Source organism: Lynx canadensis, chromosome B1, assembly GCF_007474595.2.
Source record: "Lynx canadensis isolate LIC74 chromosome B1, mLynCan4.pri.v2, whole genome shotgun sequence".
NCBI lineage: Eukaryota > Metazoa > Chordata > Mammalia > Carnivora > Felidae > Lynx > Lynx canadensis.
Window position 1 is genome coordinate 164,918,185 of NC_044306.2, and position 20,434 is coordinate 164,938,618.

At 42.6% G+C, this 20,434-nt stretch overlaps 1 protein-coding gene across 2 annotated transcripts in view; it reads left to right on the forward strand.

The window, feature by feature from the left end:
* Positions 1 to 627: 627 nt before the first annotated feature.
* FRYL (FRY like transcription coactivator) overlaps positions 628 to 20,434 on the forward strand; it is a 279,655-nt gene continuing 259,848 nt past the window's right edge. For both annotated transcript variants that reach the window (XM_030313899.2, XM_030313898.2), the window contains exon 1: positions 628 to 838. The gene's annotated coding sequence lies outside the window, so the exon portion shown is untranslated. The remainder of the gene's footprint in view (positions 839 to 20,434) is intronic.

Sequence of the window (20,434 nt, forward strand, 5' to 3'; positions counted from 1 at the left end):
GCAGTGAATGAAAACTTGAGTGAAGCTCCGGAGGAGTTAGTACCAGAAGTTCAGGTATTCTAACTCATTCTCACCACTCCATTCACTAGACCACAGGACTCTGAGGATCAGCAGGATCCCAGCTCAGGATAGATTACTCGAGAAGATTTTGAATGTTTCTCGTCTCCCTTTCTCGCTTTCCCCAATACAGGCTGTGAGTCTGTCCACGACCCCTACCACCATTTAAAGGGAAAGGCGCTTAGAAGGCAAAGTAGGGAGGACTTTGCGGCTGTATTTCTCAAACCCGTGAAGAGAGAGCGAGAATGGGCAAGGGGCGTGCAGACTAACTCCTTCCTTGCCCAATCAGGTGCACAGGAAGATGTCCTTTTACCAATAAAAATAAAGTTCGCTTTCCGGAGGCGGGAGGGTGAGCCTTGACTGCCAGTTCTCCAAAGCAACGATCGAGTAGAAGACAGAGAGTGATTAGACGTAGGACCAACCCGGGAAAAGGGGCGGGGTGGGGGCGGGAGCCACTCTGAGCGGCGGCCGGGCTGGCCAGTGGAGTGCGAGGATTGCTGTTCCTGTTGTAGTGTTTCTCGCCAATCAGGGAGGCGAGGGAGTAGGCGGGGCGGGGAAGGGGTGGGAAGAGCTCGCAGCACCGCCGGGCGTCCGTCGGGCTCAGGGGGAGAGAGAGAGAAATCCGGTTAAAATCAGAGTCGGAGGTTTAACCACAGATCGGTTCCGATCGGATTATTCCTTAAAGGGGACGCGCCATTGTCAAGAGAACGGAGCCCAGGGCCCGAGGGCGGGGACCGGCGGCGCCCGAGGAGCGAGGCAGCTGCACTTGGACTGGGGACGGGTAGGTGTCGCCTGGGGAAAGACGCTTCATTTCACTTTCTCTTCCAGCCCCAGGGGCAGGCGCCGGGATGCCCACCGCCCGGCGGCCGCAGCCCTGGCAGGAGACGAGGTCGCCGGCCCTCGCCCGGCTGCCCTTCCTGATGAGAGCCGAGGGGGAGGCGGGCCAGGATGGCTGGCAGGCTGCGGCGCCCGGGCAAAGACTCGTAACGGACGGTAAACGGCGGCGCAGCCCCCGCCTCAACCGAAAACCCGCCGGAGCGGCAGCGGGTCCTCGGGGAGCGCCGCGCGCCTGGCTCCCCCGCGCGCCCGGCTCCCGTCGCGCGCGCCGCTTCCTCGCGCGCCCCCTGCCCCTGGCGCGCCCGCCTCCCCTCGCGCGCCCCCTGCCCCTCGCGCGCCCGCCTTCCCTCTCGCGCCCCGTTTCCCTCGCGCGCCCGGCTCCCCTTCGCGCGCGCGGCTCTCCTCGCGCGCGCCGCCGGCTCGCCGACTCGCGGGAGCCGCCCCGCGGGGAGGAAGGCGGCGGCGGCCAGGCGGAGGGAGGCCGGCAGCCACGGCTTCGCCGCCCCGGCCGTGAAGGGAGGGCTGAGGAGCAAACTTGGCGCGGCAGCTGGCGGCCCCGGGCGGGAAGAGGCGCTGCGGACCCTTGGAGCGCGCGGAGTCGCCCGCCCGGCCCAGCATTGTCCCTCTTTTCCTCTGCTCCCGTTTCTCCGCCCACTGCTCGCGGTCGCACCCCCAGACCCGCAGCCTGCCGGAGCCGGAGTCGGCCCCACGGACGCCGCAGCCCCGGCTCGCGCGCCGCCCGGGCCTGATGAGCTTCTCTGCTGCTCTCGGTGTCCGCACCCGCGCGGGCTGCCTGGGCGCTGAGCTCTTCCTTGCAACTTTTCTTTGGCGGGGGATGGAAGTTGTGCCTGCCGGGCAGCAGGTTCTTTGGTCAGCGACTCTATTCTCCTTTCTGGAGAGGATGATTTCTAGGGCGAGATGGTTCTTGATTGCCGTCGGTTTTTCCTCCTATCCCAGTTTCGTTCCCCGGCACCGAAAATCACTTCTCTCTTGGACTGGCAGTTATACGGGAGCATTAACCTCTCTCAGGCCAAGATAATAGGGGAAAAAAAGGGAGCTATGTTGATGAGGGGTAACAGGTCTATGTAGAACTGAATTTGCCTTAACATTTGAACTGAGGAAGGTTACCTCGATTTACTGGCGGAGGTTCTTTTGGAAGGGGGGAAGAACAACCCACGTAACAAAACCAACCATTAGGTTGCTAGGGTCTATAAGATTAGGAAAAAAAAAATACTTTTTGTAAAGAAAGGAAGTTGGTTTTGTAGTGTTCTGACTAGCAGGTATCAACCATACAGTTAATTTCTTCTACAGAACTCCTATGCCTTATAATTAGTAACAGCAACTTTTACTATTGATAAAACAAGTATGAGATTTTTTTTTCCATCCTGAGCATTATTGCTGTGCTATACTTGTCAATACTTGCTAAAGAAATCATTTAGAAACAGCACATCCCTTGTTAGAGACCTTATTTAGAAAAGAAATGTTTTCATAAGCATTCATTTTTGACAGTTTCTTCTTGAGCAATACTTTTGTAGAGAACTTGCATGTGCAAGTTACAAGCCTATAAACAAAGTAGCAGTGGGTGTGTTATTCTGTAGTCTTTTTTTTTTTTTTTTTTGCTACTCTATCAAAAATAGCATTCCATCCCGTCTTTTCTTCCATTCTGAGTTATTTTGTAAAAATTGCTTCTCTGGAAGAGTGAATTTTGTTGGAACGCCTGGCCCAGTGATTTTTTTTTTTTTTTTAATGCAGTACTAACAACTTCCCAAAGTGTTCCTTGATGAACTCACTGTCTAGTAACTTTCTGACTGGTGTGGAGCATTATTTCACAGTCTTGGCAATAACAAGAAAGGAGAAATTATACTTGGGAAACTGAAAGCCAATTTCAGATAATAATGTTTGAGAAGTACTTTATTCTTCCCACAGAATTTAGGAAGTGCAGACACACACAAAAAAACATGTTCTTTTGTAGTAATCTTGATAGTATCTAGCATTGTTACACCTATATTCCTCTCCTCCCTCCCCTTTGATCCTCTTCTGTGATAATGATGTCAAGCTTGCAGCCATAGTCTTCCTTTCCATCTCATAATGTAGTAAGTAGAAGATTAAAACAGGGGCGCCTGGGTGGCGCGGTCGGTTAAGCGTCCGACTTCAGCCAGGTCACGATCTCGCGGTCCGTGAGTTCGAGCCCCGCGTCAGGCTCTGGGCTGACGGCTCAGAGCCTGGAGCCTGTTTCTGATTCTGTGTCTCCCTCTCTCTCTGCCCCTCCCCCGTTCATGCTCTCTCTCTGTCCCAAAAATAAATAAACGTTGAAAAAAAAATTAAAAAAAAAAAAAAGAAGATTAAAACAAGTTTCCAAATTTCTTAGTTTACTTCCAGTTTAAACAATAGAGGAGAGAATCTGAACTTTCAGAAAGAATTATCTTTGAAATACCTAGGCTCTGCTTCTTGGAAAACATTTTTCCTGTGTGCTTTTTGTATTGTTTTAAACACATTGTCTTCCATATACACAGTGCCAAGATATTTCTTGAGTTTGTGAACTGTCCCTTGAGATCCTTGGGAACTAGGACTGTCCTTCATTTCTGTGCAAATTCACTGTGTCACAATAAATGTGTTGTCTTAGGACTTTGTGACAAAGAGATAATGTTCTGTAAAGGCTGCTTCAGAGACTTAATTTTTTTTTTTTAATAAGCACCTTTGTGAACAAGTTATACCAAAGCACAGCAATTAGTTCACTGTCTGGGGGAAGCATCTAGGATGCTTTTAGTTCTTTGTACAAAAAATGTGATTTAATTGTTTACAATACCTGTTCCACAGACGTCTTTTGTGATAGTGATAGCTAATTGTCACAATTATTAGAACTAGGTTTCACTTGTCAGTGATATCTGTTGAGTATCCATTTATTTAAGGAATATTATGGAAAGATAAAGTAGAAATGGATGACGGTCATTGCTCTTGAAGGTATACAGTTTAATGGGAAGATGCAAAATTATTATCCATAGGAAAAAGACAGTGTATATCTCAGCACAGTAACAGGTGCAAAGTGACCGTGACATAGGACTCGTGCCCAAATGGTAAAGGAATAGTGGTATAGAAGAAATCTAGGTGAGATGGGAAAATTTTCATTGCTTTATACAGCAGGTTTTATAATTTTAAAGACATTTTAAAAGATAAAATATGTTTGGGGGTTGGCTGGGTGTATGTTCTCTACTTGAACTATTTTTATCTGTAAAATATTTTTTTGGGGCAGAGCATGTGCTCTGAATTTCAACTGTTGTTACCTCGCTAGAGGGATCATCCATCTAACCCAGCTCAAATGTCACCTTGTCTGCACGCTCTTCTTCTGTTCTCCTAATCGTAAGCGATTGCTCTTTCCTCTTGCTCTTATAAAACCTTTTACAGCACAAGCCATGCTCTGACTTAGGTGTGGTTATGTTTGTATTTTCTTCATTAGATTGTAGACTTTGGTAAAAAACCATTAACAAACGTTGGAGGTCCTCCCTCTTTTTTCTTTTTTCTTTTTAATGGTTGCTTAAAATACTGGAGCATTTTTTTGTTATCCCACCAGTATTCTGAAAAAACCATAAGCGTTAAAGAAGTTCAAATTGTTTTTATTTGGAGAAAGTGTATATGTGTGTTTAGAGGTAGAACCATATTCCCCTTATCACCAATATGGTGATACATATGCTATCGTAAAACATTGGTACAAAAGAAATGTAGAGTTTGGGAATTAAAAATGCCCCCCATACACTTCCATGATCACATTATAACTACTGGTAATGGTTTGGTGTTTATTCTTCCAGTTCTTCCCCCTTCTTTTATTACCTTCTGGTAGGACTTGCCTTAAACCATCATATTTGAAAGTTTTAATTAGTAAGTTGTGTTTATTGGGAATGGAGAAAGATAATCAGTTCTTACACACTTACTTATTACCCAGTTCTCTGGGCTCAGTTATGTTTTTTCTACTTTTTCTTGAGATACAGGGCTACCACTAGTGTGTGTTCAAAACATTTCAAAAACTGGTCAAAACCTGTGTTGCTGAACAGTTTACCTGCCTTTACCCAAAAATACTTTTTGGAGTACAGGGGCGCCTGGGTGGCTCAGTTGGTTAAGCGGCCAACTTTGGCTCAGGTCATGACAACTTTGGCCCAGGCCATTATCTCGAGGTTGGTGGGTTCGAGCCCCGCGTCGGGCTCTGTGCTGACAGCTCGGAGCCTGGAGCTTGCTTTGGATTCTGTGTCTCCCTCGCTCTCTGCCCCTCCCCCTCTCATGCTCTGTTTCTGTCTCTCAAAAAATGAATAAATACGTTAAATAAAATAAAATATGTTTGGAGTACATACTTCTAAACTTAATCTCTTCTCATTTCTTGATTCTTTTAATCTCTAGAGAGCATTAAAAATTGCTTTGAGATTGCCAACAGGCACTCCTCATAGTAGCCCAAGGAGGAATGTGGGAAGACATTTCTTCATTATCAAATCACATACACAGGTTGTATTCAAACCTTATGTTGCTCCTTATAAAAAGGGAGCTCCAGGGGCACCTGGGTGGCTCAGTGGGTTAAGGGTCTGACTCTTGATTTCGGATCAGGTCGTGATCTCATGGTTTGTGGGTTCGGGTCCCACATCCGGCTCTGTGCTGACAGAGCAGAGCCTGCTTGGGATTCTCTCCCTCTCTGTCTCTCTGCCCTCCCCCCACAATAAATAAATAACTTAAAAAAAAAAAGGAGCTACAATTTGGGCCGATGAATTGGGTGATAAGATTCTGTTGTCTTAGGTGATTCTTTAAGCTAGCCTACGGGGAAAATGGTTTTCCAAAGGTTCCTTAATAGAAAACCCAGCTGTAAGCAGTCAGTTGGCCTAATCAACTGAGAAATCTCCATTCATTCAGCAGATTTTTATTGAGACTTGCACCTACTCTGTGTACTTGCCTAGCGTTGAAGATAAAATTAAGTCTGTTTCTACCAAAATTGTGAGCTTCTCTGTGTAGGATCCTTAAATAGGCAGAGTGGTACCTGAGGATTAAAACTAGTGTAAACAAAGGGCACACCCAGGTGAATTTATTATTCACTCTTGTTTATTTTTCTGCATAGCTTCTTCCAAAGTATGCTAGCAAACAAATCTGGTCTTCCGCAGGGTGCTGGGGGCCATGGAGACTGTTAAAATAAATAAATCTATGAGCTCTAGAATTTTTTTTATTAAAAAAATTTTTTTAATGTTTATGTTTGGGAGACAGAGAGGGAGAGCAAGCGGGCGAGAGAGCAGGGGAGGGGCAGAGAGAGAGAGAGGGAGACGAAGAATCCGAAGCAGACTCCAGGTTCTGAGCTGTCAGCATAGAGTCCCACGCGGGGCTTGAACTCACAAACTGAGATCATGATCTGAGCTAAAGTCGGGCCTTAACCGGCTGAGCCACCCATGAGCCCCTATCTTTTAAAGATTATTTTGAGTGGCCATTTTTGATCAGACCTAAGACACTTTGATGCTGCTGCTTTCTTGATGTTTCTAGGAGATAAAATTTTCACCAACTACATCCTGTTGTTGGGTGACAGCAATTGTAAGATACACCTCTATTTCAGAGCATCCATACTTGAGAGAGGTTGAAGTGTTGTGTTTTGATCGTTTTATTTATTAAAGGGTGTCGGAGTTGATGAGAAAGGGATATTAGTTTGTTTACTCACTGTAATGCAGCCTCACTTCTTAGGTCATAAAGTATTCACACGTATGCTCTGTTGCCTGAATGAATTTTAACATAATATTTCAACTTCTCAGGATTCCTTGTTTTGTTCTGTTTTGAGTTTTGTTATATCTCTATTTCATGGTAAAATTCAGATGTGATGTAATTTAGTTCCAATATTAAAGAATGCTAGAATATGGATAATTTATTTTTAAAATTTTTTTTTTCAACGTTTATTTATTTTTGGGACAGAGAGAGACAGAGCATGAACGGGTGAGGGGCAGAGAGAGAGGGAGACACAGAATCGGAAACAGGCTCCAGGCTCTGAGCCATCAGCCCAGAGCCTGACGCGGGGCTCGAACTCACGGACCGCGAGATCGTGACCTGGCTGAAGTCGGACGCTTAACCGACTGCGCCACCCAGGCGCCCCTAGAATATGGATAATTTAAATACAATTTTCAGTTTTGTTTCTTCATTTAAAAATTTAAGATGGATTATGCCGTCTATAATACTGGTTAAAAAAACACCACTTTATTTTTATTTTTTTTAATGTTTTTATTTATTTTTGAGACAGAGAGAAACAGCACGAGCAGGGGAGGGGCAGAGAGAGAGGGAGACACAGAATCTGAAGCAGTCCAGGCTCTGAGCTGTCAGCAAGAGCCTGACGCGGGGCTTGAACTCACAGACTGTGAGATCATGACCTGAGCTGAAGTCAGACGCCCAACCAACTGAGCCACCCAGGCGCCCCAAAAAAACACCACTTTAGTGGTTCCGTGTTTCACGTGTCTTGGGCGCCCATGAGCACATAATGATTTATTTGCAGAAGAACCTCCAGCCATTAGTTTCCTCAGGCAGCAGCATGCAGACCACCGTGTTTCATTCATTTGTTGGTGAAACTGTTCCTTTCTAAATCATGTCTGGTTGGGGATTGATTTGCTTATTGCTTTACTGTTAGCTGTATCTCTTTGCTCTCATTATACCTGCTTCTCGTACTTTCCTTGCCTTTCTAATTTGATATTTTTAGTGTGCTGTAAGAGTAGAATCTGCAGCTACACTCGTTGAATGGTGGATAAAAATGATAGAAGGTTCTGAATAAGGAGCCAGAGGAGCCGGTCCTTTAGTGCTCGGACCTTGTTCTGTTGGCTTTTACTGCTTAGATGACTCTCACTTCTTCCCTGGTTTTGGACTCTGTTTCAGATAGATGATGTTTCTGGATAGCGGGTTGTGTAACAGGATGGGATTATTACCTTGTGGAGGTTTAGCTTCCCCTGAATAATAGACCTCTTAAAATTCTGTCTTACTAAGTCAAGTGGATGGTGAGTAATTAGTTAAGTGGATGGAAAAGAGGAAAAGAATTCTTTCTTAGATGTGTTGATATTCTACTTGTTCTGCATCATGATCCCCAAGCTTGTACATCAGGATACTTGAATGCATGGTATATCGTTTGTTGCAATTCAGAACCTAATGTCATTCCAAGAGCAGAAATTAGAGGCCTTCAAGAACCATGAGGCTGCATGCAAAATAGCCACCTTTGCCTGTTACCAGGATATTTATATGTCACCTGGATCTTTTGGTAATCCAGTTTCTTTTAGGTAAAATTGTCTTTGGAGGTGTCCTTTTTGATGTTTGTGTTAACGATAACTTAGACTCTGTCTTGTATTTAATATTCCTGGCAATATTGAAACTTTAGTATACTTTCAGCAAATATGGGTTAGAGTTTTAGTCATATATTTCTTTAGGGTTGCTTCATTTTTTCCTGTTGTAGAATTCGTGGAGTTAGTGTTTTCAGAACTGGAATGTCTTTGGGAATGCTCTGATACAACCCTTACATTTTGTAGATGACAGTGAGATTGTGACTTGTTTAAACTGCAAGTTTAGATAGAATAGAGTTCTTTTCAATTCTCAGTCCAGTGTTTTTCCTGTTCTTGTATGTGCTTCCCTAAGTAAAACCTTCAAGGGACAGATAGAATCTTAGACTTTTGTAGCCTCTATTAGTAGAGATCTGCCAGTTTTCCTGTCACACCCCAGCAGTATAAATAATTGTGTCTGCATTTTCAATATGTCCGTTTGCTGTAAACTACATACCACATATATTGTACATTGTAAGACCCTAACAAAAATGAGATAAAGTTGAAAAACATTGTAGAACAATTTAAAATGTATTATTTTTATGTTTTCGATACATTTAAAATATTAGTAATCTTAAAAATAAGTATGATTGAAGACCGTCACTTAAAAAAAACCCTTTATTTTGAAATAATTATAGACTCATGGGAAGTAGTGAAGATAGGCAGGGAGTCCTGTGTAACCTTCATTCAGCTCTCCTGGTTATAATATCTTACGTAAGGTGACGTTACTAACATTAAATCAGGAAACTGACATTGGTACGGTACTGTTAAGTAGCCATATTCAGTTTTCATGGTTTTTTAAATTTTTTTATTAAAAAAAATTTTTTTTAATGTTTATTTATTTTTGAGAGAGAGAGGGACAGAGTGCGAGCAGGGGAGGGGCAGAGAGAGAGAAGGATACACAGATCTGAAACAGGCTCCAGGCTCTGAGCTGTCAGCCCAGAGCCCAACGTGGGGCTCGAACCCACAAACAACGAGATCATGCTCTGAGCCAAAGTCGGATGCTTAACCAACTGAGCCACCCAGGCGCCCCAGTTTTCATGTTTTTTTAATGCACTCATTCAGGTGTATGTGTGTGTGTATAGTTTTGTGCAATAGATAACGTTTCATGTCTAGATTCATTTAATGACCGCTACAATCAAGATTCAGTACTGGTCCATTACTGCCAAGAAACTACCTCATGCATCCCAAAGTCCCCCCCCCCCCCTTCCCTGGTTACTGGCAACAGCTAATTTGTTCTATCTCTCTATAACTGTGTCATTTGAGAATGTTACATAAATGGAATCATACTGTATGTATCTTTTTGAGGTTGACTTTTGCACTCAGCACAATGCCTTAGAGAACCATCCAAGTTGTCCAATGTATCAGTAGTTCATTTCTTTTTATTACTGAGTACTTAGTATTCATTGTATGGATGTGCCACAGTCCCAGTTTGTTCACCTGTTGAAGAACATATCATTTGTTTTCTAGTTTTTGGCTATTACGAATAAAGCTGCTCTGAACATTCATGTATAGGTTTTTGTGTGAACATAGGCTTTCATTTCTCTGAGATAAATGCCCAAGAGTGCAACTGCTGGTTCATATTGTAAGTGTATGGTGAATTTTATAAGATTATTTTCCAGAGTGGCTATTCCCACCAGCAACGTATGAAAGATCTGGTTTCTCCACACACTTGTCAGAATTTGGTATTTTCTCTATTTTTAAAATGTTACACATTCTAAAAAGTTGTGATATCTCATTGTGGTTAAAACAATTTTTTTTAAGTTTTTATTCATATTTTTTGGAGGGGGGGGAGAGACAGAGAGAGAGAGAGAGGGAGAGATAATCCCAAGCAGACTCTGCCTCATCAGTGTGGAGCCTGACATGGGGCTTGAACCCACAAACCGAGAGATTATGACCTGAGTGGAAATCAAGAATCGGGTGCTTAACCGACTGAGCCACCCAGGTGCCCCTCATTGTGGTTTTAATTGTCTTTCCCAGTGGGCAAATTGTTTCCCTAATGAACAATTTGGATGGTTTTTTATTATTGAGCTTTGAGAATAAGCTCTTTGTCAGATACGTGATTGGCAAAAATTGTTGTTGTTGTTGTTGTTTTCATCCTTTTAACAGGGTCTCTTACAGTGAAGAAGTTAGAAATTTCATGTAGTGCATTCAATCTTTTTTTTTTTCTTTTATGAATTGTGCTTTTGGTGTCACATCTGTGGACTCTTTGTCCAGTGGTAGGTCTCAAAGATGTTTTTCCTTTGTTTTCTTCTGAAAGCTGTATAGTTTTACAGTTTACAAGATAATCACTTTTACCTTACAGTTTTGATAAAGTACTGGTATTGTTAATACACTGTTGTCAGTTCTGCCATTTTCTTGTTGCTTGCTTGTATTTTGCTTTATTATATTTAATCCACCTTTCTTTGCAAAACTCTTATTTTTTATTTTTAAATTAAAAAAAATTTTTTTTAAGTAGGTTCCCCAACTCTGAGATCAAGACTTGAGCTGATATGGGGCTCCTGGGTGGCTCAGTCAGTTGAGCATCTGACTTTGGCTCAGGTCACGATCTCATGGTGCGTGAGTTCGAGCCCCGTGTCAGGCTTGCTGCTGTCAGTGTGCAGAGCCTGCTTCGGATCCTCTGTCTCTCCTTCTCTCTGCCCCTCCCCTGCTCACACTCTCTCTCTCAAAAGTGAATAACCATTAAAAAAAAAAAAAAAAAAAAAAAGACTTGAACTGAAGTCAAGAGTCGTCTGTGTCCCCCAGGAGCCCTTGCAAAAAATCTGTTCTTATTTGTTACAGATATTTTAATTAAGTATCCAATTCTGGCAGTCTTTATTTTTTTTTTTTTTAGTTAAAAAAATTTTTAATTCTAGTATAGTTAACATACAGTATTCTATTCATTTCAGGTGTACATATAGTGATTCAACAGTTGCATACATCACTCAGGGCTCATCGCTGCAAGGGCACGCTTTAATCCCCATCAGCTGTTTCCCCCATGCTGGTTCCTGCCCCCCTCAGTTCTCTATAGTTGAGAGTCTGTGTTTTGGTTTGTCTCGCTGTCTCTTTTTCACTTTGTTCGTTTGCAAAAATGTTTGAAAACCCATTAGTGAGTGAGATCATAATTGTAATGAGATCTGCAGATGTACTTAATTGGGCCCAAGGAAGCTGCAGGATGTGGCAGTTTGCCGAAAGTGAACAAACCAGTGAGGGCGTCACAAACAGCCCCTCCAGGGTGTGGAGCCTGCCTTCTTTCCTTGACCTACTTGGACCTCCTAGAACACTGTGTGTGCAGTCAGTGCCACAAACAAAACTCTTCTGAGTGTTTGAAACAAGACGAGATTTACTGAAAGGGTATAAGATGCTTACAGAACTGTTAGAAGAGCCTAACAGCTCCTCTAGGGCGACAATCCAGAGGTGACCCCTCGGGGGAACTCAGAAGGCACCGCCGTCCCTGTCCCTGTACTGGGAGCCAGAGCTTGTGCCACCTCTGTGGCCGCTCTGGAAACTGCGGGACAGACGCAGCGCATCAGCTCAGGACTGGGAAGTCAGATCAAAAAGCTTCCGCTCTGTGGCTCCTGCCACTCTGCTCTTGCCGCCCAGGAAGCTGGAGACTGGACGCTGGAGTGATGCTGGAGACAGAACTCCTACTTCCACAACCGTGCTTACCCCCAGACTCCTAGGAGAGGTGCCTTTCAGGGTGCCTAGAGGTACGCTGGAGGTCGAGTGAGGCAATCCGTGGTAACTGGCGTTCTTCACGTAAAGGCCACAAGGCTGCGGCAGCCTGATGCAGGAACGGGAGAACGTGCTGGTGTCGATTTCACGTACTGAGTATTCGTAAAGCTCAATTTCAAATTTAAGAGAACACATACGTTTAGTCTTACAGGATTTTCTTTTCACCCCAGCGGCATGATCATCACCCTGTCTCTGACAGGTGTGGGTTTTCCACTTTGAGCTTAATACGTTTTGAACTAGTAGGTCTGGTATGCTTTTTTCCTCAAATATTTACATGTATATTAATGTTTCCCAATTTTAAAACCCTGTCTTTCCTAGGGGAACCTGGCTGGCTCAGTCAGTAGAGCATGTGACTTTTGATCTTGGGGTCGTGAGTTCAAGCCCTACATTGGGTGGGGAGCGTACTTCAAACAAACCAAAGCACATCTTTCCTTTTTATAAGTATACAAAGTATAAAATGTTATTATTTTGGGAAACACTCATTAAATTCAGTTAACGCCATTTTCCTTATTGTCGGGACCTGAGCCTTGTAACACCCGTGTTTTCCCAGGTCTCCCTGGGGAATAATGTAAAAGAGGTGGTTTTCCCTGAGACCCATGTTTTGGTGCCAGAGGCTCTACAGCCAGCAGTCATCACTAGTTTGGTATCTATTTGTCAAAAATAATTAAAGTTTGGTTCGTTTTATTGCATACTTTAGGTTTTTATTTCTGGGTGTAGCAAATTTTGGCACACAACCAAAAGTGAGACATACAGATATCCTTGTAAAGACTAGTTTTATATGGTCTGTGATGGCAGTAGATTTAAAATGCAATAAAATAGGTTGTATGAAAAATTTTGAGTGTGAGTGCATATGCATTTTTCTAGTGGGAAGAGGTCCATAGGTTTATCAGCTTTCAAAGCAGAGTCCATGATCCTGAAAAGATTAAAAATGGCTGCTCAGGACACCTGAGTGGCTCAGTAGGTTGAGCATCCGACTTTGGCTCAGGTCATGATCTCACGGCCCCCCATCGAGTTTGCTGCTGTCAGCGCAGAGCCCGCTTCGGATCTTCTGTCCCCCTCTGTTTCTGCCCCTTCCCCGCTTGCGCTTTTTCTCCCAAAAATAAATATATCTTTTTAAAACATGGCTGCTCAGGGCACCTGGATGGCTCAGTTGGTTAAGGGTCCGACTTGGGCTCAGGTCATGATCTCACAGTTCATGAGTTCGAGCCCCATGTCAGGCTCTGTGCTGACAGCTCAGAGCCTGGAGGCTGCTTTGGATTCTCTGTCTCCCTCTCTGTCTGCCACTGCCCTGCTCGAAGTCTGTCTGTCTGTCTCTCTCAAAAATAAATAAACATTAAAAACAATGGCTGCTCTAGAGACGAAAGTTCAATCAAGACATTTGCCAACCATGTAACATCAAGGCTTTTGCTGTCAATCACAGACCATTTCCCTGATCTCCATCCTATGCCTGGAGCCCTTTTTTTAGGACATGGAAAGAAAATTATTGTTACCCAAGTGTTTAGGGAGAGCGATGGAACAACATAAGAGTTCATTACTAAATGAGAGATACCTGGAAGTCAATTATATTGCAATCATTTTTTTTCAAAAAGGAACCTTTCCTATATGTATGGTTGATGGGATCCTGAAAAATAATGGGTTATGTGTGTCGAGACATATTAAAATGTTGATAATCTCTAATCCAATATATTATACCTTGGGGGATATATCTGAATACTTGAAATAGTTATAAAAATAATTTATATGTTCAAATCTGGAACCTAAAATTATACCATTTAGGAAGGAATCTACAAATGAAATAATTTTAGCCTTACTTCTTTTTTTAAATCAAAATCTATTTTTTTCAGGAATAGAATTTAGTGATTCATCGCTTTCCTATAACACCCAGTGTTGCCTTATTTCTTAACATACTACCATATGACCTCATCGCATACACCAAAGCCTCAGTGGAATGCAGCCTGGTGTGTAGAGATTTACAAAATCATGCACAGAGATTTCACACGATGAAAGAGGATATGGTTTTGGTTGATGGGAGAAGGAGAAGCCTTTTCCCCTTCGCCCTGACACACACACACACACACACACACACACACACACACACACACACACACACACACACACACACACACACACACACGTAGAGAGAGGGTAGTGAGGGCTTTGGGACAGACCAGTGGAGGCTGTGTTATCTCGATCCTGATTCTACCGGTTCAGTTACACAAGTAGTGAATATTATTATAGTAGTATGTCTTATGAGTCATGTCAAGTCTGAAAGTGGGGTGGCCCCAGATTCCTCACGTGTAAAATAGAGTTGTTGTGGGGATTAAATTAAAAGATATAAGCAAAGCACACAGCATAGTGCTTGCGGCAGGCAGAATAACGGCCTCCCTCCCCATCTTAATCTCCGGAACTGAGGACGTTGTATCACACAGCTGAAGGGGATTTAGGCCTCAGGTGGAATTAAGGTTGCTAATCAGCTAATTTTGAAAGGGAGTACTCTGGGTTATCTGGTGAGCCTAATGTAATCGCAAGGGTCTTTAAGAGAAGCAGGATGCAGAAGAGTCAGGACCAGAGAGATAGCATCATGAGAAGGAACCAAACGTCCACCGGGGCTTTGAAGATAAAAGGGGCCTGGGAGCTGAGGAATGTGGGCAGCGTCTACAAACTGGTAAAGGCAAGAAAATGGATTATCCTTAGCGTTTCCAGAAAGGAACCCAGCTCTGCCGACACTTTGGCTCTAGTCCAGTGAGACCTGTTTTGGACTTCTGACTTCCAGAACTGTAAGATAATGAATTGTAAGCCACTAAGTTTGTGATAATTTGTCACTGCAGCAATTGATTGCACTACAGGAAACTGACATGGTGCTTGCTTGATAAATATTAGCTAAATAAACATGGTCTTCCTCTCTTAAAAATCACCTATTGAAGTTAACCCTTGTCTGGTTCAATGTATCTGTGTAGCTAGCTTTCCTTTTTCAGAAGGAAAAATGTCCTTTATCTCCTTTTTACTGAGCCCCACAATCTCATCTCTTCCATATTTTCCATCACCTCCTGTGTCTTCATTTTTTCCTGCCCCTTGCCTGCTACCTGGAAATATGCACGGAGCTCTCTCATCTCGGAGAACCTTCTGTTTGATGCTGCTTTCCCTTAGTTACCACACTGCAGTCACCCCAAAGGACCACAATACTCTGAAATGTCTTCACATTTATCAGATAATTTCCTCTTTGATTTCAATTCTGGATAGGTTTCTAACTATTATATGCGATATAAGTTAATATAAGAACTTGAGTGCTTACCTTTTCATAAGCATTATACTATGTTGGTGGTGATGAGGTTAGAAATGAATGAGCGTCTCTTCTCTGCAGGAGCCTGTTGCGGACAATAGGTAAATTAGCCAGCTGTTAACAAGCAGTAAATACCAAACATCAGATGTTAAAGTGAGTGGTAAGGATAGTAAGTAGGTATGAGAGGGCAGAGTAGGGGAGGCTGTTTTAGACCTGAACAACCTAAGAAGGCTTCATAAAAGAGATTTTTGAGTGAGGAATATGCTCTTAAAGGAATTAGGAAAACTGGTTTCAATAAAATAATCTGTATTACTAGAAACACAAGAGTTCTTAAAATCTCATTTTGCTTTGGATTGGTGGAAAATGTTTTTTTTCCTATTGAATTTTTCTGGTTGAGGAGAGCCTCTTGTAGAATTTAAAAGGTGTATAAACCTAAATTACAATAAATTGATGACACATTTGTCTTGATAATCTCAAGTATAACACGAGATACATACTGCTTTTTCTTTGTATTAAGTTTGTTGGTATATAAAACTCCAAATAAGATTTGAGATGTAGTATGACTTAATCTGAGTTCATTGTGTTTTATGTACTAAAAACATTGACTGTGATTATATTTTTTTTATTTAAAAAAAATTTTTTTTAACATTTATTTATTTTTGAGACAGAGAGCATGAACAGGGGAGGGTCAGAGGAAGAGGGAGACACAGAATCTGAAACAGGCTCCAGGCTCTGAGCTGTCAGCACAGAGCCTGACACAGGGTTCGAACCCACAGACCACGAGATCATGACCTGAGCCAAAGCCGGACGCTTAACCGACTGAGCCACCCAGGTGCCCCTGTGATTATATATTTTATTTATTTATTTATTTATTTTTTTAAATTTTTTTTTTTCAACGTTTATTTATTTTTGGGACAGAGAGAGACAGCATGAACGGGGGAGGGGCAGAGAGAGAGGGAGACACAGAATCGGAAACAGGCTCCAGGCTCTGAGCCATCAGCCCAGAGCCCGACGCGGGGCTCGAACTCACGGACCGCGAGATCGTGACCTGGCTGAAGTCGGACGCTTAACAGACTGCGCCACCCAGGCGCCCCTGTGATTATATATTTTAAAGGAAAGTATTACATGGGCTCACTAGAGACAATTATGTTAGACAAACCTTAGTTTTTTTTTTTTTTTTTAAGTGTTTGTTTATTTTTGAGAGAGAGAGTGCACACATGTGGAAGGGGAGGAGAGAGAGGGAGACAGAGGATCCAAAGCGGGCTCTGTGCTGACAGCAGAGAGCCCGATGCCGGGCTCGAGCTCAGAACAAACCGTGAGCTCATGACCTGAGCCAAAACCAAGATTGGGACCTGTAAGTGACTGAGTCACCCAGGTGCCTCAAACCATACTTCTTTTTAGGTAGGATTATTAGGCCGAGGGTCAGGAGAATGCAGAGAATGCAGTATCAGTGAATTTCAGACAGGCATTCTGCAACCTTTCTCTGTTGACAAGTGGAGGAGTGTGGGCTGGATGACCATAAAATCAGGTGGAAATATGAGTGGTTGAGTAGCAACTCTAAAAATTAGTAATAGTGGGGGCACCTGGGTGGCTCAGTCGGTTGAGTGTCCGACTTCAGCTCAGGTCATGATCTCGCGGTTCGTGGGTTTGAACCCCGCGTTGGGCTCTGTGCTGACAGCTCGGAACCTGGAGCCTGCTTCGGATTCTGTGTCTCCCTCTGTCTCTGTTCCTTCCCCGCTCACACTCTCGCTCTCTCTCAAAAATAAATAAAGATAAAAAAATAAATAAAAATTAGTAATAGGGAATTCGTGACAACTGGAGAAAAATTCCTATTGCTGAAGGCTGCTGTCCATATTTTTGTAATGTGAATAAAAACATTAATACTATGCTTATCACATTTTTGGATGAAATGTATTTTTTAGGGGTAACTTTAAAAAATATTTCTGACTGAAATGGTGGGCCAAGGCTACCATGATAACTTAAAGGAGTTTGGTATGAAGTCCTGTATATGAGTTGAGAAAACATCTGCATAATTATAGGAGTGAGGGAGATGTGGTTGAATACAAACAACTTAGGTATTTTAATTACTGTAATAAACTCCATCTGGATATAAAATGTAATGGGACTACGAGAAAGCCTGCATAGATTCCTAGTCGGGACTTAACAGGAAGGAAGTTCAGAAGAGGAAAGGTGTTAGTCTTACTTTATTCTGTACCGTCCAGACAACACCTGGAGTATTGTGTTGAGTTACGGATGTCACATGCGAATGAATCAGAAAACAGAAAATCACATATGTTGGTGAAGATAGGGAGAAATTGGAACCCTTGTACGTTGCTGGTAGCAGAATGGCACAGCTGCTGTGGAAAACAGTTTGGTGGTTTTTCAAACAGTTAAATCTAGAATTATGACATGAACCAGATAGTCTACTCCTACATATGTACCCAAAAGAATTGAAAACAGGTACTCAAACGAATACTTGAACATGAATATTTATAGTAGTTCTGTACTTACGTAGCCATTTACATTAGTTAAAACGTAGAAACAACCCAGATGTACATCAACTAATGAGTGGATAACTGAAGTGTGGCTTATCCACACAATGGAATATTATTCAGCCATAACCGTGAACTACTGATAAACGCTACAGAGTGCACGAACCGCAAAAACCTGCTGAGTTGAAAGAAGCTGGACACAGAAGATCACATGTGATTTCACTGATATGAAATATCCAGGACCGTTATGTCCATACGGATGTGAATTAGATGAGTGGTTGCCAAGGTCATGGGGAATGAGGATGGACTATCTGATGGGTGTGGGATGATGAAAAGGTTTTGGAAATAGGGGTGTTGGTTGTAAAACATTGTGAATGTACTGTGTGGTATTGAGCCATACGCTTTATTTATTTTTTAATGTTTATTTATTTTTGAGACAGAGACAGAGCATGAATGGGGGAGGGTCAGAGAGAGAGGGAGACACAGAATCGGAAACAGGCTCCAGGCTCTGAGCTGTCAGCACAGAGCCCGACGCGGGCCTCAAACTCACAAACCGCCAGATCATGACCTGAGCCGAAGTCGGACGCTTAACCGACTGAGCCACCCAGGCGCCCCGAGCCATACACTTTAAAACGCTTACTTACATTACCTGGATTTCACCTTAAAGTGTCAGTACGTATAAATCAACTGAATAGTATTGAGAATCCAGAAATAAAACTCTGTGATCAATAGTTTTGTTTTGTTTTTTTTTTTTTTAGACAAATGTGCCAAGAAAATTCAATAGGGAAAGAATAGTCTTTTCAGCAAATTGTGCTGAGAAACCTGGAGATTTACATGCAAAAGAACGAATTTGAACTTCCTCCTCACATCATATACCCAGATTAACTAAAAATGCATCATAGGCCTAAATGTAATAGCAGAAATGATAAAACTCGTAGAAGAAAACATGAATAAATCTTACTGACCTTGGCTAGGCAAAGCCTTCTTAGGTAGGACACTGACCGCACAAGCAACAAAGAATAAAATAGATAAATTGGACTTTATCACAATTAAAAACTTTTGTGCCTCAAAGGACACCATCAAGAAAGTGAAAAGACAACCCACAAAATGGGAGAAAGTATTTGCAATTTCTATCTAATAAGGGACTTGTATCGAAGTTCTCTAAAGAACTCTAATAACTCAGTAATAAAAAGACTAAAAGTAAACTGGTGTATTTTATGGTATGTGAATTATATTTCAATAAAAGCTGTTAAAAAATGGGTCAAGTGGAACATGCTTAGAGATTTCTAGTCTTCAGGGATTCAAAATTAAAATCCTACTCTTTCCCACTGCTTGTCCTTGCTGTTTTTGCTCTCCCTCACTCCAGCCTCCAACCTCTGTCAGCTGTGCCTTTTACACTGACAAGGTGGAGAACATTTATGTTCTGTTCTGCAACCTTAATGAAGGCTTTGGTGCTTGGTTTTTATATTGGTCTGATGTCTTAATTATTATGCAGATATTCATTGCAGAGTGATGAAGTAATTATGGTGACATTTCCTTCTCTCTATGCCAGTATCGTGACCCAGGCCAACAGAAGGATGATGCTTCTAGCGTCAAAGACAAATGGATTCTCTTCCTGTAATCCATTAGTTGCTCGAAATCCTGTCCTTTTTTTTTTTTCCACATTTGAACCACGACTTTCTCTTTTTTTCTTTTCTTTTTAATTTTGATTTTTCTTAAGCAGTCTCTATACCCAACATAGGACTTGAACTCACGATCCTGAGATCGGGAGTCACCCACTCTACCAACTGAGCCAGCCAGGCACTCCAGAGCTATGACTTTCCTGACTCGCTTTTTGTTTATCCTGGTGTTTCACTTTGGTTCTTTTGGCAGCATTTTGCAGAATATCCGACCACAGGTGACCCAGCTGATGGTCTTGACCTTTCTTTTACTGGCGGTGGTTACCGCTGCACCAAGTATCCTTTTCTCACTTCCTAAAAGGCGGAGAGAAGGGCATAGAATGGGTGCTGCTTCTTGTGGATCTTCCCCATTTTTAAAACCTATTTTAGAAAAATTTAAAAACTCATAAAATTGTGAGAAGAGTCATGTGGACTCTTGTCTAACTTTTACCTCGATTCACTTGTTATAAACATTTTGCTATATTTGCTTTTTCCTTTATCTTTGTCTATGGGTCTATAGTTGTTTTGGGGGAATCTTTTGAGAGAAAATTGTAGAGATCATGACTCTTTATTCTTAAATGCTTTACTGCATATCATCTAAGGAAAGGACTTCCTCATGTGATCGTGGAACAGTGATTAAATTCAGGAAATTTAACATTTGTATTTTCTCAGAAGCAGATGCTGAGGCCAGGATTAGGATTGCACAAATGTAAAAAGAAGGAAGCAGTAGTGGGCAAGTGGAACCGTCAGATTGTGGTGGCTTGTCTGCTGGCAGAAGGAGCAGACCTGGAGGCGGGATTGTCCATTAGAACCGTTCTGTGTTGGGTAGAAATGGCTTGGCCTGTACCTTGCTTTCTCAGTTATGAGCTTGAGCTGTCCAGAGAACACCGAGATCTCCTCTTGACAGCTGAAGCCAACCGTGATGAAGCTAACAGCATAACCATACTTCTCCGCCTGGTGGTGAGTTGTTTGGATGTGGGTGGTACCTCTCCATGTCCCCCATGATGCAATACTATCATCTAAGACAGTCTACATTCAAATTCGCCAGTTGCCCAATAACATCCATTATCACAGATTTCCTCCCTGTCCTATCTCTTT